The following is a 26781-nucleotide window of genomic DNA, read 5'->3' as shown; positions in this document are numbered from 1 at the left end:
CATGACCTCTGACTCCAAAGCCCCTGCTCTTTCCTCTGAGCCACGCTGCTTCTCATCTATAATTCTCCTTCTATAAATGGCGATAATGTTTCTTGTCTAAATTTTCCTTCAAAATGGTCAGGCTTTCTCATGAGAGGAACTATACACGGGGAACATTTATTACCTTCCCTTTCTTAATTTTAAAGTCCCTGATCCACAAAGCAATATTATCGCTCGGAGATGTCTTTCCATATTCATTCAATAGTATTTATTGAGCGCTTACTATGTGCAGAGCACTGTACCAAGCACTTCCATATGAAGTCTGCAGATTATTTTGTCCCCAATCAATCAATCACAGAATACTGATTATGTACAGACCACTGAAGAATTTTTCTTTTATGGTATTTAAGTGCTTACTACGTGCTAGGCATGTATGTGTGTATGCACACGATGGAGAAGACATACTGTAAGCCCAGCGTGGGCAGGGATGGTCTCTCTTTAATGCTGAGCTATACTTTCCAAGCGCTTAGTACAGTGCTCTGCACACAGTAAGCGCTCAATAAATACGATTGAATGAATATCCTGCCTCGGGCCTGGAACACCCTCCCTCCTCAAATCCAACAGTTTACACCCCCCTACCTTCAAAGCCTTATTGAAGGCCCATCTCCTCCAAGAGGCCTTCCCTGACTAAGCCTTAATTTCCCCTTTTCCTACTCCCACTTGAATTTTTTTGATGGTATTTGTTAATCGCTTACTATGTGCCAGACACCGTATTAATAATGATAAGGTTGGTATTTGTTAAGCGCTTACTATGTGCAGAGCACTGTTCTAAGCGCTGGGGGAGATACAGGGTAATCAGGTTGTCCCACGGGAGGCTCACAGTTAATTCCCATTTTACAGATGAGGTAACTGAGGCACAGAGAAGTGAAGTGACTTGCCCAAAGTCACACAGCTGACAAGTGACAGAGCCGGGAGTCGAACCCATGACCTCTGACTCCGAAGCCCAGGCTCTTTCCACTGAGCCACGCTTTAAGCGCTGGGGTAGAAATAAGCTAATCAAGTTCGACACAGTCCACGGCCTAGTGGCCAGAGCATGTGACCCTGCGTCACCTTGACTTGCTCCCTTTATTCATCGCCCTTCCCAGCCCCACAGCACTTCTGTCCATTCATTCATTCATTCAATAGTATTTATTGAGCGCTACCTATGTGCAGAGCACTGGACTAAGCGCTTGGAATGGACAAATCGGCAACAGATAGAGACGGTCCCTGCCCTCTGACGGGCTTACGGTCTAATCGGGGGAGACGGGCAGACAAGAACAATGGCAATAATATCTGCAATTTATTTATATTATAGTCTGTCTCCCTCTCTAGACTGCAGGCTTGTTGTGGGCAGGGAATGTGCCTGTTACTGTTGTACTGTCCTCTCCCAAGCGCTTAGGACAGTGCTCTGCACGCAGTAAACACTCAGTTAATACAACTGAATAAACATGCGTCTGTTGCACACTAAAATTATACAGAAAACAGAACTAAATATACACTTTTGTCCCAAAATATATGATTATTTCAAATTTTTTTTGCATATTTCAGATACTGATTGAACATTTGAGAGAAGTTAGAATCCCTTGAAACTAGCCACTTGGTAAAGACAAGTGACAGCATATACCACTTCTAAACAAGTGTGGTTTAGAACGATATCTTTATTACAGGGAGAGGAAACAAAGGTGTCATTGAGATACGCGTGTCCAGCTAACTCTCTTGGGCTATAACAAGCACTCATTTTTTGATATCAAGAATTGTCACCATTAATTTCATTTGAATCTGTATTTATGACCAATATATTTTCATTCTATGATTTCCAGCTAGTTTTGAGTTCTAAAAAGGCAAATACATTATTTAAAAGCAATTGAAACGAGAGGTTGACAGAAACAGTATTAAGAGTGAGGCGTCCCTAGCGTGTGCTGTACCAAACACAATTCTTCGGTTTGATCTTACAGTCTTGGTTCATAAACCAGAAAGCTACACATTGTTGCATATTTTTTCATGCTAAATAACTGTAGATTCCTTAATATCCATTTGCCCCGAAAGTACCTCCCCAGACTGAATTCCAAGACAGCGGCTGGGCAATAAAAATTAAAAATAAAATAAAAACTTAGCACAACATAAAAACAACAAGGCCGAATTACAGCTTCTCATGACTAATTTATGCAGGCTGAAGTGGAGACTCTGCACCTGTTGGCTTTCTCTTTAATAAATATTGGAACACATTTTCTCTGGACTGCAAACTCTTTATGAGCAGGGCACGGGCCTGTTAATTCTTATGTACTATACTCTTCTTAGTGCTTACTACAGTGCTCTGTGTGACTGTGGGCAAGTCACTTTACTTCTCTGTGGCTCAGTGACCTCATCTGTAAAATGGGGATTAAGACTGTGAGCGTCACGTGGGACAACCTGATGACCCTGAATCTACCCCAGCGCTTAGAACAGTGCTCGGCACATAGTAAGCGCTTAAAAAATACCAACATTATTATTATTATAGTAATTATATTTAGTGCCTACAATTCTGTCCATTGTGGCATTTCCAAGGCATTCTAATAATAATAATAATTACAGCATTTGTTAAGCACTTACTATGTGCCAACCACTGTTGTAAGCACTGGGATAGATACAGGGTAAGTAGATTGTCCCACGTGGGGCTCACAGTCTTCATCCCCATTTTACAGATGGGGTAAACTGAGGCCCAGAGAAGTCAGCTGGCTGCACACGGCCCACGCGAGGGTCTCTTCTGCCCTTGAGGGACAGCTGAAGCAGGGATGCACCAAAGACTCGCCTCCCCCTTTGCCGGCAGCCAGGTTCCATGCTCTGAACACCCACCCACCCTCATATCAACAATAATAATTAACAACGATAATTGTGGTATTTCTTAAGTGCTTACTATGTGCCAAGCACTGTACTAAGCACTGGGGTAGATACAGGATAATGGGGTTGGACACAGTCCCTGTCCCACATGGGGCTCATAGTCTTAATCTCCACTATACGGGGGAGGAAACTGAGGCAGAGAATTTTTTTTAATGGCATTTGTTCATCGCTTACTACGTGCCAGGCACCATATTAAGCGCTGGGGAAGCAGCGTGGCTCAGTGGAAAGAGCCCGGGCTTGGGAGTCAGAGGTCATGGGTTCGAATCCCGGCTCTGCCACTTGTCAGCTGTGTGGCTGTGGGCAAGTCACTTCACTTCTCTGTGCCTCAGTTACCTCATCTGGAAAATGGGGATGAAGACTGTGAGCCTCACGTGGGACAACCAGATTATCCTGTATCTCCCCCAGCGCTTAGAACAGTGCTCTGCACATAGTAAGCGCTTTACAAATACCAACATTATTATTATTATTATTATTATATAAGCTAATCAAGTTAGACACAGTCCATGGCCGAGTGGCCAGAGCATGGGCCTGGGAGTCACAGGGTTCTGCATTGTCACATGGTTCTGGGTTCTAATCCTATCTCTGTCACTTGTGTGCTGTGTGACCTAGGGCAAGTCACTTAACTTCTCTGGGCCTCAGTGACCTTATCTGTAAAATGGGGATTAAAACTGGGAGCCCCATGTGGGATGGGGACTGTGTCCAACCTGATTAGTTTGTATCTACCCCAGCGCTTACAACAATGCTTGACACACTTTAAGCACTGCACAAATACCATCATCATCATCATGCTCCTCACAGGGCTCAGAGTCTTAACCCCCATTTTACAGATGAGATCACTGAGGTTCAGAGAAGTAAGGTAACCTGCCCAAGCTCACGCAGCAGACAAGTGTCAGCGTGGCTCAGTGGAAAGAGCCTGGGCTTGGGAGTCAGAGGTCATGAGTTCAAATCCTGCCTCAGCCACTTGTCAGCTGGGTGACTTTGGGCAAGTCACTTCACTTCTCTGTGCCTCAGTTAACCCATCTGTAAAATGGGGATGAAGACTATGAGCCCCATGTGGGGCAACCTGATCACCTTGTATCCTCCCCAGCGCTTAGACAGTGCTTTGCACATAGCGCTTAACAAATGCCATCATTATTAAGGGTCAAGAGGCAGGATTAGGAGCCAGGTCCTCTAATTCCAAGGCCCAAGTTGTTTACCACTTGGAATTCTGCCTGACTCCCACAGCACTTATGTCCATACCCATCTGAAATAATAATAATAATAATAATATTGGTATTTGTTAAGCGCTTACTATGTGCAGACCACTGTTCTAAGCGCTGGGGTAGACACAAGGGAATCAGGTTGTCCCACGTGGGCCTCACAGTCTTCATCCCCATTTTATAGATGAGGCAACCGAGGCACAGAGAAGTGAAGTGACTTGCCCAAAGTCACTCAGCTGACAAGCGGCGGACTCGGAATTAGAACCCATGACCTCTGACTCCCAAGCCCGGCCTCTTTCCACTGAGCCACGCTGCTTCTCTACTTTTAAGTAGCAATTGAAAGGAAAGAGGAAAATGGAGACAATCTAAAAAGTTCCTCCCCGTCCAACCGAAATATAGGATAATAACGGCTATAATTTGTGGGAATTTAAATGGAAATTCATTCCCACAAAGAGCTCAATGCTAGCCGGGGAATTATAATTTAAGCCACCAGAGGCCGGGCAAATTCATTTTTATCACTTCGAGACAACACTTAACAATGTTCCTAAGCGGATTTGGCTATTTTATAGGGAAGGGTGCTTCGATCAGTCTCCTCCTAAATTGCTATGAATCAGACTACAACATTAATGACAGGAAGAGAAAGCAGTCACGCCACAGTGAATTTATGCAACAGATGAACTTCCTTCACCCTCCCAATAAACGGTGATTCCCAACTGTACCTGCCGGCAAGGAATTTTAAAAGGTGACATATTACAACGCTCTAGGATGACGAATCCTTACCCAGCAGAAAGTGATCCAGGAAAAACAGAAAAGGATGAAAATATACATTAAAAATGCTTACAGGGGGAGTCTATGAATTACTTTAAAAGCAGCATTTAAAGAGGATGTAAAGATATTTACACATGAACTCGCTCCGGGCCAAATTTTAAAAACATACGTTTTGGCAATCAATTCCGATATCTCCCTGACTAAGGACAGGTATTTAGGAAGGAATACCGTGGCCAGTGTCAGCAAACGAAAATAAATGCAGAACACTCCTTGGCCAAACATACGTATATTTCATTTAAATGCTTTGTTCTTGTAAATGTTTACGGCCCCCAGTCAATCAGTGGTATTTATTGAGCGCTTACTGTGTGCAGACCATTGTACTTGGGAGAGTACGAGAGACCAATAAACGGATATTTCCTGGCACTGCCAAGTAATAAAAATATTTTAAATCAAAAATAAAAACCAGCATACATTTATCTGTACATAGGGGTACAAAACAGGTCAGTCAGTCGATGATATGGAGAAGCAGCGTGGCTCAGTGGCAAGAGACCGGGCTTGGGAGTCAGAGGTCGTGGGTTCTAATCCTGCCTCCGCCACTTGCCTGGTGTGTGACTTTGGGCAAGTCACTTCGCTTCTCTGTGTCTCAGTTACCTCATCTGTAAAATGGGGATGAAGACTGTGAGCCCCACGTGGGACAACCTGATTACCTTTTATCTACCCCAGCTCTTAGAACAGTGCTTGGCACATAGCGCTTAACAAATACCATCATTATTATTATTATTGAGTGTTTACTGTGTGCACAGCACTGTACTAAGCGCTTGGCAGAGTACAATATAAAAGTAAACAGACACATTCTCTGCCACCGCCAAGTACCTCTCCCCACCCCACAGCACTTATGAATATATGTATATAAATATAATTCTATTTATTTATATTTATACCTGTTTACTTATTTTGCTGTCTCCCCCCCCCCCCCCCCCCAGACTGTAAGCCCATTGTGAGCAGGGAATGTCTCTCTTTATTGCTGTTTTGGACTTTCCAAGGGCTTAGTACAGTGCTTTGCACACAGTAAGTGCTCAATAAATACAATCGAATGAATGAATAAAAATAATTTAAATCAAAAATAAAAACCAGCGTACATTTACCCGTACATACGGGTACAAAACAGTTCAGTCAGTCAATCAATGCTATTTATTGAGCACTTACCGTGTGTAGAGCACTGTATTAAGCACTTGGGAGAGTACAATATAACAACAAACAGACACACTCCCTGGTACTGTCAGATAATAAAAATATTTTAAAGCAAAAATAAAAACCAGCATACGTTGACCTCTACATACGGGTACAAAACAGGTTTGTCAGTCAATGAGATTTATTGAGCACTTACTGTGTGCAGAGCACTCTACTAAGCACTTGGGAGAGTACAATATATCAGTAAACAGACACACTCCCTGTTACTTCCATGTAAACAAATTATTTTAAAGCAAAAATAAAAACCAACATATATTCACCTCTACATCCGGATACAAAACAGGTCAGTCAGTCAATGATATTTACTGAGCCCTTACCATGTGCAGAGGACTGTACTAAGCACTTGGGTGAGTACAATATAACTACAAACAGATGCACTCCCTGGTACTGCCAGATAATAAAAATATTTTAGAGCAAAAATAAAAACCAGCCTACACTGACCTCCACATACGGACACAAATCAGGTCAGTCAGTAAGTCAATGATATTTATTGAGCACTTACCGTGTGCAGAGCACTCTATTAAGCACTTGGGAGAGTACAGAATAACCGTAAACAGACACAATCCCTGGTACTGTCAGATAATAAAAATATTTTAAAGCAAATATAAAAACCAGGATACATTGACCTCTACATATGGGTACAAAACAGGTCAATCAGTGATACTTACTGAGCACTTACCGTGCGCAGAGCACCTTACTAAGCACGTGGGACAGTACAATATAACAACAAACAGACACACTCCCAGTAAACAAAATATTTCAAACCAAAAATAAAAACCAGGATACATTTACCTCTACACAGGGGTATAAAACAGGTACCTGTTTCATACCCCAACAAAAGTTCAACCTGAACTGTTTCCGTTTCGGCCCATTCCTGTTTGCCTCGGCTTTCCCTTCCCTTGGTGACTTACAGTGACATGGTGGGGACGGCAGGTCCTTGAGCTCTAGGTCCCAGCGGCGAGAGGAGGGTCGGAGAGTGGGATGCTGAACTCATTCATTCCATCGTATTTATTGAGCGCCTACTGTGTGCAGGGCACTGTACTAAGCGCTTGGAAAGTACCATTCGGCAACAGATAGAGACAATCCCTATCCAACAACGGGCCCATGATCTAGAACAGTCTAGTTTTGATGCTATTGATGCCTATTTGTTTGGTTTTTTTGGTCTGTCTCCCCCTTCTAGATTGTGAGCCCATTGTTGGGCAGGGATTGTCTCTAACTGTTGCCGAATTGTACTTTCCAAGCGCTTAGTATAGTGCTCTGCACATAGTAAGCGCTCAATAAATACAATTGAATGAATGAATGAATGAATGAATAGGAGACAGACAAAACGAGTAGATAGGCATCATTAGCATCAAAACAGATAAACAGAATTATAGATATATGCACATCATTAATAAGATAAATAGAATAAATGAATAAAATGAATAAATGAATCCAGCTGGGTGGGGAACCCAGGTCTATTAAGCAGCACGGCCGAGTTCGAAAGGGAGTCAGAGGACTTGGGTTCTAATTCTGGCTCTGCCACTTGTCTGCTTTGTGACCTTGGGCAAGGCAGATAACTTCTCTGAGCCTCAGTTACCTCATCTGTAAAATGGGGATTGAGACTGGGAGCCCTATGTGGGACCTGATTATTCTACCCCAGCGCTTAGTACAATGTCTGGCACATAGTAAGAGCTTAACAAATACCACGACTATTATTGTTATTACAATCCCGCTTCCACCACTTGCCTGCTAGGAGCCTCGGGCAAGTCATCTAATTTCTTTGTATCTCAAATTGCCCCATCGGTAAACTGGGGATTCAATACCTGTTCACTCATTCATTCATTCAATCGTATTTACTGAGTGCTTACGGTGCGCAAAGCACTGTACTGAGCATTTGGGAGAGTAGAGTATAACCACACACGGACACATTCCCTGCCCACAATGAGCTCACAGTCTAGAGGGGGAGACGGACATTAACAGAAATAAATATATGAACAGATATAAACAAATATATACATATGTGCTGTGAGGATGGGAAGGAGGATGAATAAAGGAGCAGGTTAAGAGCGATACAGAAGGGAGCCGGAGAAGAGGAGAAGAGGGTTTAGTCAGGGAAGGCTTTTTGGAGGAGGTGGGCCTTCAATAAGGTTTTAAAGTGGGGGAGAGCAATTATCTGCCTGATAGGAGGAGGGAGAGCATTCCAGGCCAGAGGTAGGATGTGGGCAAGAGGTCGGTGGCAAGATAGGATAGAGGTACAGTGAGAAAGTTAGCATTAAAGTGTGTTAATAATAATAATAATAATAATTATGGTATTTGTTCAGCACTTACTATGTGTCAAGCACTGTTCAAAGCGCTGGGGTAATCAGGTTGTCCCACGTGGGGCTCACGGTCTTCATCCCCATTTTACAGATGAGGTAACTGAAGCACAGGGAAGTTAAGTGACTTGCCCAAAGTCATAGAGCTGATAGGTGGGGGAGCCGGGATCAGAACCGACGACCTCTGACTCCCAAGCACAGGCTCTTTCCACTAAGCCACACTGCACGCCGTGTTCTTCCTCCTATTTAGCCTGTGACCCCCGAGGCATAGGGACTGTATCCAACCTGATTATCCTGTATCTACCCCAGTGATTAGTATGTGCTTGGCACATAGTAAGCACTTAATATGATTATTATTATTAATTATTACAGTCCCAACTGCAGGCCAGCCCGAGGAAAGGGACGGCTGAACTGATTCGGTTTGGGGTTCCGGGCCCCGGCCCGCCCTGGGCCAGCAACTGAGGGAAGGTGAGGTTGGGGAAGTGGGGGAATCAAAAAGACTCCTCCTGGGGACAGTCAGGGAGGATCTCCTCCAAGAGGGGGCCGGAGCTCACCCCTCCTTGTCCCGGGAATGCACTGATCCAGGCCAGAGGGTCTTAACAATAATAACTGTGGCATTTTTTATGTGCCAAGCACTGTTCTAAGCACTGGAGTGGATACCAGTTAATCTGGTTGGACACAGCCCCTGCCCCACATGGGGCTCACAGTCTTAATCCTCCTTTTACAGATGAGGGAACTGAGGCACAGAGGAGTGAAGTGACTCGCCCAAGGTCACAGAGAGAATGTGCGGCAGAGTCGGACATGCTTCTCCTCAGAGGGTGGCCCCTGAAGGCCCTAGCCGGGCACACCACGCCATACAATGCCATAAAACAAGCCATTTTCATTCAGTCAATCGTATTTATTGAGCGCTTACTGCATGCAGAGCACTGTACTAAGCGCTTGGAATGTACAATTCAGCAACAGATAGAGACAATCCCCGCCCAACAACGGGCTCACAGTCTAAAAGACGGGCTCCCAGTTGCTGGGTCTGCCCTATTTTCTCTGTGGGGGAAGGACCCCTCACTCTAACTGTCCCCTTACCCCGGTCTGCGCCACAGCCATCACAGTCCCTTCTGGATCCATAGGAACTCTGGTGGAGGGAGGATCTGTGCTAAAAAAATCAATAAGCCAGACTGGGGGGGCAGACCAGCTGAAAACAAGGCAAAGGAGTGTACTCAATGGGGAGAAGCAGATGGACAGAGGGTGGTTTGTGGGGATGGTGAATAATAATAATAATAATAATGATGGTATTTGTTAAGCGCTTACTATATGCCACGCACTGTTTTAAGCACTGGGGTCGATACAAGGTAATCAGGTTGGACACAGTCCCTCTCTCACATGGGGCTCATAGTCATTCATTCATTCATTCAATAGTATTTATTGAGCGTTTACTATGTGCAGAGCACTGTACTAAGCGCTTGGAATGGACAATTTGGCAACAGATAGAGACAATCCCTGCCCAGTGATGGGCTCACAGTCTAAATGGGGGAGACAGACAGCAAAGCAAAACAGAACAAAACAGAAACAAGACATCATGAAGATAAATAGAATCAAGGGGATGTACACCTCATTAACAAAATAAATAAGGTAATAAATAATATAAAAAAATGAGCACAGTGCGGAGGGGAAGGGGGAGAAGCAGAGGGTGGGAGGGGAAGGGAGGAGGGGGGAGCAGAGGGAAAGGGGGGGCTCAGTCTGGGAAGGCCTCTTGGAGGAGGTGAGCTCTCATTAGGGCTCAGGTGAGATAAGCGAGGCCCAGAGAAGTGAAGTGACTTACCCGAGGTCACACAGCAGACAGAGTGGCGGAGCCGGGATTAGAACCCATGACCTTCTGACTCCCAGGCCCGTGCTCTAGCCACTACGCCACGCTGCTTCTCAAAAAATGGGTGTCCTCAACACTGGACAACCCACTTTCAGGCTTGGCCATTGTTCTCTTTATTCAATCGTACTTATTGAGCGCTTAATATATGCAGAGCACTGTACTAAGCTCTTTGGAGAGAACAAGACGAACAATAAACACACACACCCCTGCCCACCACAAGCTTAGGGTCTAGAGGGGGAGACAGACATCGATAGAGATAAATAAATGACAGGTATGTACGTAAGCTCTGTGGGGCTGGGAGGAGGGAAGAGCAAAGGGAGAAAGTCAGGGTGACGCGGAAGGGGACGGGAGAAGGGAAAGGTGGAGGCTTAGTCAGGGAAGGCCTCTTGGAGGAGATGGACCTTCCGTGAGGCTTTGAAGGAGGGGAGAGTCACTGTCGGTCGGATTTGAGGAAGGAGGGCGATCCAGGCCAGAGGCGGGACGAGGACGAGGGGTCGGCGGTGTGATAGACGAGATGGAGGCGCAGTGAGAAGCACTCTTTGGCAGGTCCAAGCTGCCCAGCAGGAAGGCGTGCCCTGTGCCGTGGCGGAGTAGAGAGACAGTGAAAGTGGGGAAATGACGGCAAAGGAGCAAAAGCGATAAGGGAAATGGTGGGAGAGCGGAAGAAAAGAGGCAGAGAGGAGCGCCGTGGAAAGAGATGGGCAGCATTGGAAGCAGCACGGTCTAGTGGAAGGGGCACAGTCCTGGGAGCCAGAAGACGTGGGTTCTAATTCCAGCTCTGTCGCATCTGCTGTGTGACCTTGGGCAAATCACTTCTCTTTTCTGTGCCTCAGTTCCCTCACCTGTAAAATGGGGAATAAAACAGTGAGCCCCAAGTGAGACAGGGGCTGTGTCCAACCTGATTAACCTGTATCTCCCCTGAGCTTAGAATAGTGCCTGACACACAATATGCTCTTAATAATAATAATGATGGCATTTGATAAGCACTTACTATGTGCAAAGCGCTGTTCTAAGCGCTGGGGAGGATACAAGGTGATCAGGTTGTCCCATGTGGGGTTCCCAGTCTTAATGCCCATTTTACAGCTGAGGTAACTGAGGCACAGAGAAACAAATACCATGACTCACCACCGGTATACAACAGGGTCAAGTGCAGAAGTGGCGTGGCGGGAGGTCCGAGGACCTGGGTTCTAATTCCAGCTTTGCCACTTATCTGCTCTGTGACCTTGGGCAACTGACTTCATTTCTCCCGGCCTCGGTTCCCCCAGCTATTCAATAGTATTTACTGAGAGTTTACTATGTGCAGAGCACTGTACTAAGCGCTTGGAATGAACAAGTCGGCAACAGAGAGAGACAGTCCCTGCCGTTTGACGGGCTTACGGTCTAATCGGGGGAGACGGGCAGAGAAGAACAATGGCAATAAATAGAGTCGAGGGGAAGAACATCTCGTAAAAACAATGGCAACTAAATAGAATCGAGGCGATGTAAATTTCATTAACAAAATAAATAGGGTGATGAAAATATATACAGTTGAGCAGACGAGTACAGTGCTGAGGGGATGGGAAGGGAGGGGGGAGGAACAGAGGGAGATGGGGGGAAAAGAGGGTTTAGCTGCGGAAAATGGGGATTAAGAGGGTGAGCCCCATGTGGGACAGGGACTGTGTCCAACCTGATTAGCTTGTAATTACCAAACAGCGCTTAGTAAGGTTCCTGGCACATAGTAATCACTTAACAAATACCATTAAAAAAAACCCAGGCCCGCTTTAGCTGCTCTTTAACATCTGTCCTTTGACCCCCACCCATGAGGCAGGGAGAGTAACTGGGAAAGTGATAACCTGGTCTGATCCTCACAACTCAGGTGACCGTCACTAATAACTGGGCCCTACTTTTTTCATCATACCAACACAGTGACACATCATGACTTCTCCACCCCACCTCTTTCATCTTGAGGTTAGAACCCGGGCTGGGGTGTCAGAAGGACCAGGGTTCTAATCCCGGCTCCGCCACTTGTCTGCTGTGTGACCTTGGACCCGTCACTTCACTTCTCTGGGCCTCAGTTGCCTCATCTGTAAAAGAGAAGCGGCGTGGCTCAGTGGAATGAGCATGGGCTTGGGAGTCAGAGGTCACGGGTTCGAATTCCAGCTCTGCCACTTGTCAGCTGTGTGACTGTGGGCAAGTCACTTCACTTCTCTGGGCCTCAGTTCGATCATCTGGAAAATGGGGATGAAGACTGTGAGCCTCACGTGGGACAAGCTGATGACCCTGTATCTGCCCCAGCACTTAGAATAGTGCTCTGCACATAGTAAGTGCTTAACAAATACCAACATTATTATGAGGATTAAGAGTGTGAGCTCCATGTGGGACAGGGACTGTATCCAACCTGATTAATCTGTATCCACCCCAGTGCTTAGAAGAGTGCTTGTCACATAGACACCACAGGTATTCACCAGCTCAACCGCAGCGTGTCCGAGATCAAGCGGCGTGGCTTAGTGGAAAGTACCTTAGGGGAAAGTAACGAGCACCTTAATCATTATTATTATTTCCTCTCTCTTCTAGATGATACTGGGACGAGTGTGAGAGCAAATTTAATTACTGTGATGGGGTGCGGGGAAAGGGAAAGAGAACTAGATCTGCCTCTTGTCTGCTGTGTGGTCTTGAGGTAGGCACTTAATAATAATAATAATGATAATGTTGGTATTTGTTAAGCGCTTACTATGTGCAGAGCACTGTTCTAAGCGCTGGGGGAGATACAGGGTAATCAGGTGGTCCCACGTGAGGCTCACAGTTAATCCCCATTTTACAGATGAGGTAACTGAGGCACAGAGAAGTGAAGTGACTTGCCCACGGTCACACAACTGACAAGTGGCAGAGCCGGGAGTCGAATTCATGACCTCTGACTCCGAAGTCCAGGCTCTTTTTCACTGAGCCACGCTACTTAACTTCTCTGGATCTCAATACCTCAAAATAGGGATTCACTTCCTGTTCTCCCTCCTTCTTAGACTGTGAGCTCAACACAGGACCTGATTATTTTGTATCTACACCAGCGATTAGTACAGTGCTGGGCTCACGGTAAGCACTTAAATACCATTCATTCCTTCAATCGTATTTATTGAGCGCTTACTCTGTGCAGAACACTGTACTAAGCGCTTGGAATGTACAGTTGGGCAACAGATAGAGACAATCCCTGCCCAGTAACAGACTCACAGTCTAAACGGTGGTGACAGAGAGCAAAGCAAAACAGAACAAAACAAGTAGTCTGGCGTAGATATCATCAAGATAAATAGAATCATAGATATTCATTCATTCAATAGTATTTATTGAGCACTTATTGTGTGCAGAGCACTGTACTAAGCGCTTGGAATGGACAGTTGGGCAACAGATAGAGACAATCCCTGCCCATTTACAGACTCACAGTCTAAACGGTGGTGACAGAGAGCAAAGCAAAACAGAACAAAACAAGTAGTCTGGCGTAGATATCATCAAGATAAATAGAATCATAGATATTCATTCATTCAATAGTATTTATTGAGCACTTACTGTGTGCAGAGCACTGTACTAAGCGCTTGGAATGGACAATTCGGCAACAGATAGAGACAATCCCTGCCCAGTGATGGGCTTATATATACTCATCATTAACAAAATAGAATAATAAATAATATATAGAAATATGCACAGTGCTGGAGGGAGGGGAAGAGCAGAGGGCGGGAGAAGGGGGAATGGAGAGGGGAGGAGGAGCAGAAGGAAAGGGGGGCTCAGTCTGGGAAGGCCTTCTGGAGGAGGTGCACTTTCAGTAGGGAAAAATATGGGATGCTTCATGAATTTGCCACGATGACGACGATGACAATTATCGTTTATCTAGGTACATTTTAAAAACCAAGTGACTATTCATGTCTTGAGTGGGTCAGATGTTTCTCCTTCAGATTGGCATTTGATTTGAGCACTGTGAAAAGAAAGTTTATACGAAGGTCTACGCAGTTTTGAAATCGAACGTGTTTCAGTAATTACGCCGGTGATAAAGATAGACGGTTTGGTTTGAGAATTGCATCTTCTCGGTGCTTCAGTTCCCTCCTCTGTAAAATGGGGATTAAGACTGGGAGCCTCGCGTGGGACAACCTGATGACCCTGTATCTCCCCCAGCGCTTAGAACAGTGCTCTGCACATAGTAAGCGCTTAACGGATACCAACATTATTATTATTATTATTAACTTTGGAGAGGATCAGACCAGTTGATATCCAAAAGGAGGAAAGTGGGTCAGAGATCTAGGCATTTGCACCTCATCTGAGAGCAGATGTTTAGAGATTATAATAATAATAATAATAACGTTGGGATTTGTTAAGCGCTTACTATGTGCAGAGCACTGTTCTAATCGCTGGGAGAGACACAGGGGAATGAGGTTGTCCCACGTGGGGCTCACAGTCTTCATCCCCATTTTACAGATGAGGGAACTGAGGCACAGAGAAGTTAAGAGACTTGCCCACAGTCACACAGCCGACAAGTGGCAGAGCCGGGATTCAAACTCATGACCTCTGACTCCAAAGCCCGGGCTCTTTCCCCTGAGACCGTGAGTATCAAGTGGAACAGGGATTGTGTCATTCAATCAATGGATTTTATTTATTGTTTTAAATGGAATTAAAATGCTTTAATGGAATTTACAATGCTTACTGTATAGAGAGCACTGCACTGGACTGAGTACAACAGAGTTGGGTTCAAACTGAATATCTTGAAGCTACCCCAGTGCTTACTGAGTTCTTAGGACATATTAAATGTTTAATGAATGCTATTAAAAAAAAATAATCAAGCAGCGTGGCCTAGTGGACAGAGCACAGGGCTGGGAGTCAGAAGAGGGTTCTCGTCTTGGCTCCGCCACTTGTCTGCTGTGTAATCTTGGGCAAGTCACTTTACTTCTCTGGACCTCAGTTACCTCATCTGTAAAATGGGGATTGAGACTGTGAGCCCCATGTGGGACAGGGACTGTGTCCAACCTGATTAGCTTGTATCTACCCCAGCCCTTAGTATAGCACTTGGCACGTAGTAAGCACTTAACAAATACCACAATTATTATTATTATTATCTGTATATTGGGTTTTAGGACTGTGAGCCCCATATGGGACAGGGACTGTGACCAATCCAATTATCCTTTATCTACCCCAGTGCTTAGATCACTGCCTGGTATATAGTAAGCACTTAACAATTCTCCCTCCCATCCTCATGGCACATATATATAGATCTGTAATTTATTTATTGATTTATTGATTTATTTATATTTATGTCTGTCTCGCCCTCTAGACTATGAGCTCGTTGAAGGCAGGAATATGTCTGTTGTTATATTGTACTCTTCCAAGCACTTAATACAGTGCTTTACACACAGTAAGCACTCAATAAATACGATTGAATGAATGAACAAATACTACAATTATTATTATTATTATAACTGTAGTAGTCATTTCAGAACAAAACTGAGGACTGATGACAGAATATCCGATCCTTCTTAGATTATGAGCCATGAGGGACAGCGACCACGTTAATTCCCAAGTGTGTACGCCCTTCCAAAGTTTAGTACAGTGGTCTGCACACAGTAAATGCTTACTAAATACTACTACTGCAAATATCTAATTACCAGTCGGATTTTAATTAAGGCATTTTTTAAAGCTTTTTGAGGACCTGGCTCATGTCTACTAACAATATTGATCTTTCCGGAGTGCTTAGTACAGCCTTCTGCCCAGAGTAAGCACTCAGATACTACTGTTTTCTATGTGTTCAATGCTGCTACTTTGGAAGTAAATTTGAATTGTATGGTTATTGTCTTCGAAAATGTGTAAATGTCTTTCCTTTTGCTTGTACCTGATATGGAAGCAGTGTGGCCTAGTGGAAAGAGCACGGGCCTGGGAGTCAAGGGACCTAGTTCCTAATCCCAGCTCTGCCACTTGCCTGCTGTGTGATTTGGGGCAAGTCACTTCTCTGAGCCTCAGTTTCCTCATCTATAAATTGGGAATGAAATACCTGTTCTCTCTCCCCTTAGACTATGCCCACCATGTAGAACAGGGACTGAGTTGAAATTGATTATTTTCTATATACCCTGGTGCTTAGCACAGTAAGTACTTAAATGCCACAATTATTATTATTAAATACATATGATGCGTAAACTCAGAAGCTTTTCAGGTAGGCATTTTTAACAATTTTTATTTTAAAATATGATAAATTATCTCTAAATGCTGCAAACAGAATGATCTGAGGCTAAAGGAAAAGCAACCCAACAGAGCTCATTTAGTAGATTTAATATTTACCTCTTCAACAAAACAAAGCTGACAAAAGTTAAAGTATGGATAGCTAACATAGCCGTACACCTGCTCCCTTGGAGATTCGCTCCCACGGCTTCAACTATCGTGGCTCAGTGGAAAGAGCCTGGGCTTCGGAGTCGGAGGTCACGGGTTCGACTCCCAGCTCGGCCACTTGTCAGCTGTGTGACTATGGGCAAGTCACTTAACTCCTCTGTGCCTCAGTTACCTCATCTGTAAAACGGGGATTAACTGTGAGCCTCACGTGGGACAACCTGACTACCCTGTATCTCCCCCAGAGCTTAGAAAAGTGCTCTGCACATAGTAAGCGCTTAACAAATACCAACATTATTATCATTATTATTATTATCTCTATGCGGATGACCCCCAAATCTACATCTCCTCCCCGATCTCTCTCCCTCTCTCCAGTCTCGCATCTCCTCTGCCTTCAAGACATCTCTACCTGGACATCCTTCCGTCACCTCACACTTAACATGCCCAAAACAAAGCACCTTATCTTGCCACCCAAACCCTTTCTTTCCCCTGAAGACCATCTTCCCTGTCTCACAAGCCCATAACCTTGGCATTATCCTTGACTCCTCTCCCTTTCAACCCACATAAAATAATAATAATAATAATAACTTAAGCGCTTACAATGTGCAGAGCACTGTTCTAAGCGCTGGGGTAGATACAGGGTAATCAGGTTGTCCCACGTGAGGCTCAGAGTCTTCATCCCCATTTTACAGATGAGGTAACTGAGGCACAGAGAAGTGAAGTGACTTGCCCCCAGTCACCCAGCTGACAGCTGGGATTAGAACCCATGACCTCTGACTCCCAAGCCTGTGCTCTTGCCACTAAGCCACTCTGCTCCTCTTCAATCCATCGCGAAATCCTGCCGGTTCAACCTTCACAACACTGATAAAAATCTCCCTGTCTCACAAGCCCGTAACTCTGGCGTTATCCTTGACTCCTCTCTCTCTCCCTCAACCCACCTATTCGATCCATCACTAAATCCTGCCAGTTCGACCTTCACGACGTTGTTAAAATCTGCCCTCTCCTCTCCATACAAACTGCTGCCACGTTTAACCAATCCCTTATCCTATCCCGCCTTAATTACTGTATCAGCCTCCTCGCTGACCTCCCTGCCTCCTGTCTCTCCCCACTCCAGGCCGTACTTCAGTCTGCTGCCCGGATCGTTTTTCTACAAAACCGTTCGGGCCGTGTTTCCTAAGCTTAGCATGTTTCCCCAGTCCTCAAGAAGCTCCAGTGGTTGCCCATCCACCTCCACCTCCAACGGAAACTCCTCACCGTCGGCTTAAATCACTCGACCACCTTGCCCCCACCTACCTCACCTCACCAATCTCCTATTACAACCCAGCCCATACGCTTTCCTCTTCTAATGCAACCTTCTCGCTGTACCTCGATCGCACCCACATCCTCCCTCTTCATATCGACAATGACTCTCCCCCACCTTCAAAGCCATACTGAAGGCACATCTCCTCCAAGTCCCCTTCCCTAAGCCCTCTTTTTCCTTTTCCTCCACTCCCTCCTGCATCACCCCGACTTGCTCAGCATGGCTCAGTGGAAAGAGCCCGGGCTTGGGAGTCAGAAGTCATGGGTTCGAATCCCGGCTCTGCCACTTGTCAGCTGTGTGACTTTGGGCAAGTCACTTAACTTCCCTGTGCCTCAGTTACCTCATCTGTAAAAGGGGGATTAAAACTGCGAGCCCCACGTGCGACAACCTGATCACCTTGTATCCCCCAGCGCTTAGAACAGCGCTTTGCCCATAGTAACCGCTTAACAAATACCACCATTATTATTATTATTATTATTATTCATTCGCCCCTCCCGGCCCCCAGCACTTCCATACATATCTGTAATTCTACTTATTGATATTAATGTCTGTCTCCCTCTCTGTAAGCTGGCTGTGGGCAGGGACTTTGTCTATTATATTTAACTCTCACAAGTGCTTAATACAGTGCTCTGCACATTGTAAGTGCTCAATAAATACAATGATGATGATGATGGTATTTGTTAAGAATAACTAGAATAATTTGTAGAGAAGCAGCGTGGCTCAGTGGAAAGAGCAGGGGCTTGGGAGTCAGAGGTCCTGGGTTCGCTCCACCACTTAGCTGTGTGGCCTTGGGTAAGTCACTTAACTTCTCTGTGCCTCAGATACCTCATCTGTAAAATGGGGATTAAAATTGTGAGCCCCTGTGGGACAACATGTGGGACAACTCTGCACATAGTAAGCGCTCAATAAATACTATTGAATGAATGAATGAACCTGCTTGCCTTGTACCCAGTGCTTAGAACAGTGCTTGGCACATAGTAAGCGCTTAACAAATACCAAATTATTATTATTATTATTGTTAAGCACTTATCCTCTACCTTACCTACTGCTTAAAAGAGTGCCCAGCTCATAGTAAGCACTTAAATACCACAATTATTATTGCTATTTTTATTATTGTAGTAGTGATTTCAAATCAGAGCTAAAGGCTGATGATACTATCTAATCCTTCTTAGATTGTCAAGCACTGTTCTAAGCGCTGTGTCTCTTTATTGCTATATTGTACTCTCTCAAGCACTTAGTACAGTGTTCTGCATACAATAAGCACTCAATAAATACGAATGAATGAACCAATGAGGGAAAGAGCACGGGTTTTGGAGTCAGAGGTCATGGGTTCATTCATTCATTCATTCAATAGTATTTATTGAGCGCTAACTATGTGCAGAGCACTGTACTAAGCGTTAGGGATGAACAAGTCGGCAACAGATAGAGACAGTCCCTGCCGTTTGACGGGCTTACGGTCTAATCGGGGGAGACGGACAGACGAGAACAATGGCAATAGATAGAGTCAAGGGGAAGAACATCTCGTAAAAACAATGGCAACTAACTAGAATCGAGGCGATGTACAATTCATTAACAAAATAAATAGGGTAACGAAAATATATACAGTCGAGCGGACGAGTACAGTGCTGTGGGGATGGGAAGGGAGAGGTGGAGGAGCAGAGGGAAAGGGGGAAAAGAGGGTTTAGCTGCGGAGAGGTAAAGGGGGGGTGGCAGAGGGAGTAGAGGGAGAAGAGGAGCTCAGTCTGGGAAGGCCTCTTGGAGGAGGTGATTTTTAAGTAGGGTTTTGAAGAGGGGAAGAGAATCAGTTTGGCGGAGGTGAGGAGGGAGGGCGTTCCGGGACCGCGGGAGGACGCGACCCGGGGGTCGACGGCGGGACGGGCGAGACCGAGGGACGGTGAGGAGGCGGGCGGCGGAGGAGCGGAGCGTGCGGGGTGGGCGGTAGAAAGAGAGAAGGGAGGAGAGGTAGGAAGGGGCAAGGTGACGTAGAGCTTCGAAGCCTAGAGTGAGGAGTTTTTGTTTGGAGCGGAGGTTGATAGGCAACCACTGGAGTTGTTTAAGAAGGGGAGTGACAGGCCCAGAGCGTTTCTGCGGGAAGATGAGCCGGGCGGCGGAGTGAAGAATAGACTGGAGCGGGACGAGAGAGGAGGAAGGGAGGTCAGAGAGAAGGCTGACACGGTAGTCTAGCCGGGATATAACGAGAGCCTGTAACAGTAAGGTAGCCGTCAAATCCTGGCTCTGCCACTTGTCAGCTGTGTGACTGTGGGCAAGTCACTTCTCTGTGCCTCAGTTCCCTCATCTGTAAAATGGGGATTAAGACTGTGAGCCCCATGTGGGACAACCTGATTCCCCTGTGTCTACCCCAGCGCTTAGAACAGTGCTCTGCACATAGTAAGCGCTTAACAAATACCAACATTATTATATCTCCATTTTATAATAATAATAATAATAATGTTGGTATCTGTTAAGCGCTTACTATGTGCCGAGCACTGTTCTAAGCGCTGGGGTAGACACAGGGGAATCAGGTTGTCCCACGTGGGGCTCACAGTCTTAATCCCCATTTTACAGATGAGGGAACTGAGGCACCGAGAAGTTAAGTGACTTGCCCAAAGTCACACAGCTGGCAAGTGGCAGAGCCGGGGTTTGAACCCATGACCTCTGACTCCAAAGCCCGTGCTCTTTCCAGTGAGCCACGCTGCTTCTCAGTGAGCCACGCTGCTTCTCTTCTTTTATAGACGAGTTACCTGAGGCACAGAGAAGTGAAGTGATCTGCCCAACGTCCCACAGCAGACAAGTGGCAGAGTTAGGATTAGAATTTAGGTCCTCTATCCACTAGGCCATAATGCTTTCCAGTTGACTGACTGGGAATTCAGGATGGCTTGAATTCTCAGCATGGGCCATTTTAGTGTTGCAAATCCACCGAACTGTTGCCAAATTGTACATTCCAAGTGCTTAGTACAGTGCTCTACACATAGTAAGCACTCAATAAATACTATTGAATAAATGAATGAATATATGCACCAGATATTCTCCAATTTTCTGCTTTACTCAGGCTGGGCAGATCTAGTGGAAGGCATCAATACATTAAAAATCATAAATCTTTACAAGCTCCAATTCAAATCAATTCCTGCATTCAAGAAATAGTATTAAATAAATGAATGAACGAATGCACCAGATATTCTTCAATTCTCCGCTTTACTCAGGCTGGGCAGATCTAGTGGAAGGCATCAATACGTTAAAAATCATAAATCTTTACAACCTCCAATTCAAATCAATTCCTGAGTTTCTCCCCAAGACACAGTACTCAGTATTGCTGCAACGCCCCTCTGAATATTCCAAAGAACTTTTGAGAACTTAGACAAGAAAAAAACTGAAAACTGAAAGAGCCAGTCGTATCTTCTAAAGGAAAATCTACGGGAGGTAGTTCTCCAATCCAAGTTTCCCTGACCAAAGCGACCTCAGAGGAGGAGAGTTTCCCTCCTCCAGAATCTCCAAAGGCTACCCACTTCCCTCCGTGATAAGTAATAATTCCTAACCCCTGGCTTTAAGTCTTTCCACACACTCTCTTCTTTTTTCCTTCCCTCTTCACCTGCTACTCCCCAATTCTTTCCTCTCCAGAGGACCTTCTCACCATCTTAGGGAAGCAGCGTGGCTCAGTGGAAAAAGCCTGGGCTTCGGAGTCAGGGGTCATAGGTTTGATTCCCAGCTCTGCCACTTGTCAGCTGTGTAACTGTGGGCAAGTCACTTCACTTCTCTGTGCCTCATTTACCTCATCTGCAAAATGGGGATTAAAAATGTGAGCCTCAAGTGGGACAACCTGATTACCCTGTATCTACCCCAGCGCTTAGAACAGTGCTCTGCACATAGTAAGCGCTTAACACAACCCAACATCATCCCTTCCTCTCACCTCTCGTCCCTTGTCCCTTCCACCTGGAACTCCCTCCCCCTTCAAATCTGCCAGACCACAGCTTTCCTCTCCTTTTGAAATTCCAATGCCTACAGAAGATTTTCCCTGATTTTCTTCTCCCTTTGGGAAAATCTCCTGCCTACCAGGAGAAGCAGCATGGCATAGTGGATAGAGCATGGGCCTGGGAGTCAGAAGGTCTTCGGTTCTAATCCCGGCTACGTGGCTCAGTGGAAAGAGCATGGGCTTTGGAGTCAGGGTTCATGAGTTCGAATCCCAGCTCTGCCACTTGTTGGCTGTGTGACTGTGGGCAAGTCACTTAACTTCTCTGTGCCTCAGTTCCCTCATCTGTAAAATGGGGATTAAGACTGTGAGCCCCACGTGGGACAACCTGATTCCCCTATGTCTACCCCAGCGCTTAGAACAGTGCTCGGCACATAGTAAGCGCTTAACAAATACCAACATTATTATTATTATTATTACCCCACTTGTCTACTGTGGGACCTTGGGCAAGTCACTGTACTTCCCTGTGCCTCAGTTACTTCATCTGTAAAATGGGGATTGAGACTGTGAGTGGGACGGGGACTGTGACCAATCCGATTTCCTTGTATCCACCCCAGCGCTTAGTACAGTGCCTGGCACATTCATTCATTCATTCAATAGTATTTATTGAGCGCTTACTACATGCAGAGAACTGTACTAAGCACTTGGAATGTACAAATCGGCAACAGATAGAGACAGTCCCTGCCCATTGATGGCCTTACAGTCTAATCGGGGGAGACGGACAGACAAGAACAATAGCAATAAATAGAATCAATGGGATGAACATCTCATTATAACAATAGCAATAAATAGAATCAAGGTGATGTACATCTCATTAACAAAATAGGGTAATGAAAATACATACAGTTGAGCGGACGAGTACAGTGCTGAGGGGGTGGGAAGGGAGAGGGGGAGAAGCAGAGGGAAAGGGGGGAAAAGAGGGCTTAGTTGAGGGAGATGAAGGGGAAGGAAGAGGGGGAGGAGAGGGAAAAGGGGAAACTCAGTCTGGGAAGGCCTCTTGGAGGAGGTGAGCTCTCAGTAGGGTTTTGAAGAGGGGAAGAGAATTAGTTTGGCAGAGGTGAGGAGGGAGGGCGTTCTGGGACGGCGGGAGGATGTGGCCCAGGGGTCGATGGCGGGACAGGCGAGAACGGGGGACGGTGAGGAGGTGGGCAGCGGAGGAGCGGAGTGTGCGGGCTGGGCGGTGGAAAGAGAGAAGGGAGGAGAGGTAGGAGGGGGCAAGGGGATGGAGAGCTTTGAAGCCCAGCGTGAGAAGTTTCTGTTTCTTGCGGAGGTCGATAGGCAACCACTGGAGGTTTTTAAGAAGGGGAGTGACAGGCCCAGAGTGTTTCTGCAGGAAGATGAGCCGGGCAGTGGAATGAAGAATTGACTGGAATGGGAAGAGACGGGAGGAAGGGAGATCAGAGAGCAGGCTGACACAATAATCCAGCCGGGATATTATTAGAGGTTGTACCAGCACGAGAGCCGTTTGGGTGGAGAGGAAAGGGCGGATCTTGGCGATATTATAAAGGTGAGACCGGCAGGACTTGGTGATGGATTGGATGTGTGGGGTGAACGAGAGAGACGAGTCAAAGATGACACTGAGGTCACAGGCCTGAGAGACGGGAAGGATGGTCGTACGGTGATAGGGAGTCAGGGAGAGGACAGGGCTTGGGAGGGAAGATGAGGAGCTTAGTTTTGGTCATGTTGAGTTTTAGGTGGCGGGCAGACAGCCAGATAGAGACGTCTTGGAGGCAGGAGGAGATACGGGCCTGAAGGGAGGGGGAGAGGACGGGGAGGAGATGTAGATCTGTGTGTCTTCTGCATAGAGATGAGAGTTGAAGCCGTGAGAGTGAATTGAGTTCACCGAGGGAGTGAGTGTAGATGGAGAACAGAAGAGGGCCGAGAACTGACCCTTGAGGAACCCCGACGGTTAGAAGATGGGAGGGAGAGGAGGAGCCCGCGAAGGAGACCGAGAACGACCGGCTGGAGAGGTGAGAGGAGAACCGGGAGAGGACGGAGTCCGTGAAGCCGAGGTGAGATAAGGTGTGGAGGAAAGGGGATGGTCGACGGTGTCAAAGGCAGCTGAGAGGTCAAGGAGGATCAGGATAGAGTAGGAACCATTGGATCTGGCAAGAAGGAGGTCACGGGTGACCTTAGAGAGAGCAGTCTCGGTAGAGTGGAGGGGACAGAAGCCAAATCGAAGGGGGTCCGGGAGAGAATGGGAGTTAAGGAATTCTAGGCAGCGAGGGTAGACGACTTGTTCTAGGAGTTTGGAAAGGAAGGGAAGTAGGGAGATAGGGTGATAACTGGAAGGGGAAATGGGGTTGAGAGAGGGTTTTTTTAGGATGGGGGAGACATGGGCATGTTTGAAGACAGGGGCATGTTTGAAGGCAGATGGTAAGCGATTAACAAATACACATTTATTATTACCACTTCAGTTCCTCTTCACCTACAGCATTTCCTCCACCAGCCGCAATAACTCATGTACATAATGATATATGCACTCTACTACTTAAGCAATCCTTCATTCACCCATCTTGCTTCCCATTCTCTTTTCCCTCCTGTCTGAAAAGAAATTTTATCCATCTCCTGTTAAGCTGGAGGGATGGGATTGGTCTTTGAGCTCCACACACCATAGACACTCAAATACGGTGGACTGGTTGACTGGGAATACTGAAGTTTGGGCCCGATCTTTTCCGTAGAGCTGAGTTGGCTTTGCTCCTACTGAATTTTAAGCAACAGCTCTGGCAGTCAAAAAGGAGGCTAAATTTACATTACAGATTGAAGAGTAGGTTCTCATGTAACACCACACACTGACCGATTTTGATATTAATTGATTTTATTCATTTTCATTTAAACAAATAAGCAACCAAGCTTCACCGACTCAGGAAAAGTAGCGAGATATTCCGTCTCCACATTGACATTTCAGAAAAAAAAGAGTAACATAAAAGAGTTTTTATTACCTGTAAGACTTCCTGATGGTGATTGATAATCGTTGTGGAGAATAGGCACATATCCATTAAGTCAGGAAGAAAAAAGTGACCCTCAAATTTTTCTGCACACATCTTGAAAGTTTATTCTGCCAAAGGACTGAGGGGGTTGACGCGTTTGTCTTTTTGCCATAATTTCAGAGTACGTTAGAAAAAGAAGGTGGGGTAGCTCCCATTTGGTACGGGATGTGGAGGATCACACTCTGAATCTGTCTTGGGGAGTAAAGAGTTCCTTCGCAACTCCAACTGCAACAATAAAAGGGAGATTTAGAAATTCTAAGAGGATTTACACTCTGAGTCACTCTAGGAGAGAATGCAAACAAAAATGTTATCACACCTTGAAGAAAATGAGGAAGTTGTCAGAGAGTCACAGATTGTGGCTGTACCTCCTAGAAGCTTGAAATTTTGCCTACCTACACTCTTCACCACCCAGAGGGAACACGCCAAGGCTATGGAGAGGACTCCGGGCCTCTAATCTGTTCGGTATTAGTTATCTGTTTGTCATTTAGGTACCAAAGGGAAGTCTCCCCTCACCACTGAATCCTTTTTTGAATTCTGGGTTCTTCTAGCAGAAGCCGAAGCTTGGGAGTCAGAGGTTGTGGGTTCTTATCCAGGCCCCGCCACTTGTCTGCTGTGTGACTTCAGGCAAGACACTTCACTTCTCTGCACCTCAGTCACCTCATCTGTAAAATGGGGATGAAGGCTGTGAGCTCCACATGGGACAACCTGATCACCTTGTATCTTCCCCAGTGATTAGAACAGTGCTTGGCACGTAACAAGTGCTTAACCAACAACATCATTATTATTAATATTATTATTATACTACTAAACCCTAGTTTGGGATGGGAAGTCATGGCAAAAGAGCTGCCAGGTCCCTCATCCGTAAAATGGGGATTAAGACTGTGAGCCCCATATGGGACACAGCTGTGTCCAACCTGATTAACTTCAATCTACTCCAGCGCTTAGTACAGTGACAGTATATAGTAAGTGCTTAAATACCATAAAAAAAATTTGGTTGCAGTTAACTTTCAAGAGACTGAATCTTTCTCTCACTGATATACTAACTTGGAAGATGAAATCATTTTTTCTTTTTTCAATAATTTAGAAAAAAAAACTTCAAAGGAGGCCAGTTAATGATTACCCAAAGACAAACATTATTTTGTTTTCTATTTCAATGGGTGAACTTCGACTTCCCTGGAATTCCCCAGTTTGCTCTGAAGTATCTGTCTGAGAAGTTTCTGGTAGGAACTGCCTTTCCTTGACACAATCAATAAGGTATGCCAGCCAGTGTTCACCTCTGCACCTGGAACTAGGATTATGTGATAAAGAAAATGAATAAACTTCAAGCACGCATAGCAATGTGCTTCTTTTTTCTTCAAACATTTGAGAATGGATGAAGTTTAAATTACTACTTTGGACCATGTTTAGACAAGAAGCCAATTGCTTCTTCTAAGATAACCAAAAAGCTTCTTATTTAACTTGTTTGTGATAGGGGTCTGTATCTGACAAATGATTTCATTTTCCTCACCCATCTCATCCAAATGGGAATATACGCTTTGATACTGTATTTGTCAAATCAATGATGTGTATGTATCTATAATTCTATTTATTTATAATGATGTTGCTCATGCCTGTTTACTTGTTTTGATGTCTGTCTCCCCTCTTCTAGACTGTGAGCTCGCTGTGGGCAGGGATAGTCTCTATTTGTTGCTGAAGTGTACTTCCCAAGCGCTTAGTACAGTACTCTACACACAGTAAGCGCTCAATAAATACGACCGAATGAATGAAAACAGTATATGTGCATAAAAATCTAGATTGAGAAGCAGAGTGACCTAGAGAAAAAAGCAGGGCCCTGAGAGTCGGAAGGACCTGGGATCTAATCCAGGCTCTGCCAAACTGCTCCTCTCTTCCAATTATTTTGGGCTGAGATGAAGGGTTAGGTCCCTTGGG

The 26781-nt window shown here is 45.5% G+C and overlaps 1 protein-coding gene across 3 annotated transcripts in view; it reads right to left on the bottom strand.

Annotated features, from left to right (window-relative positions):
* MAP3K13 (mitogen-activated protein kinase kinase kinase 13) overlaps positions 1-26781 on the bottom strand; it is a 244792-nt gene that overhangs the window by 190478 nt on the left and 27533 nt on the right. For all 3 annotated transcript variants that reach the window (XM_029065954.2, XM_029065946.2, XM_029065960.1), the window contains one exon: positions 24805-25077. The gene's annotated coding sequence lies outside the window, so the exon portion shown is untranslated. The remainder of the gene's footprint in view (positions 1-24804; positions 25078-26781) is intronic.

Source organism: Ornithorhynchus anatinus, chromosome 1 (assembly GCF_004115215.2).
Source record: "Ornithorhynchus anatinus isolate Pmale09 chromosome 1, mOrnAna1.pri.v4, whole genome shotgun sequence".
In the NCBI taxonomy this organism is placed as follows: domain Eukaryota; kingdom Metazoa; phylum Chordata; class Mammalia; order Monotremata; family Ornithorhynchidae; genus Ornithorhynchus; species Ornithorhynchus anatinus.
Note: the sequence above shows the minus strand (reverse complement) of the source record. Positions and strands in the feature narration are given on the sequence as shown.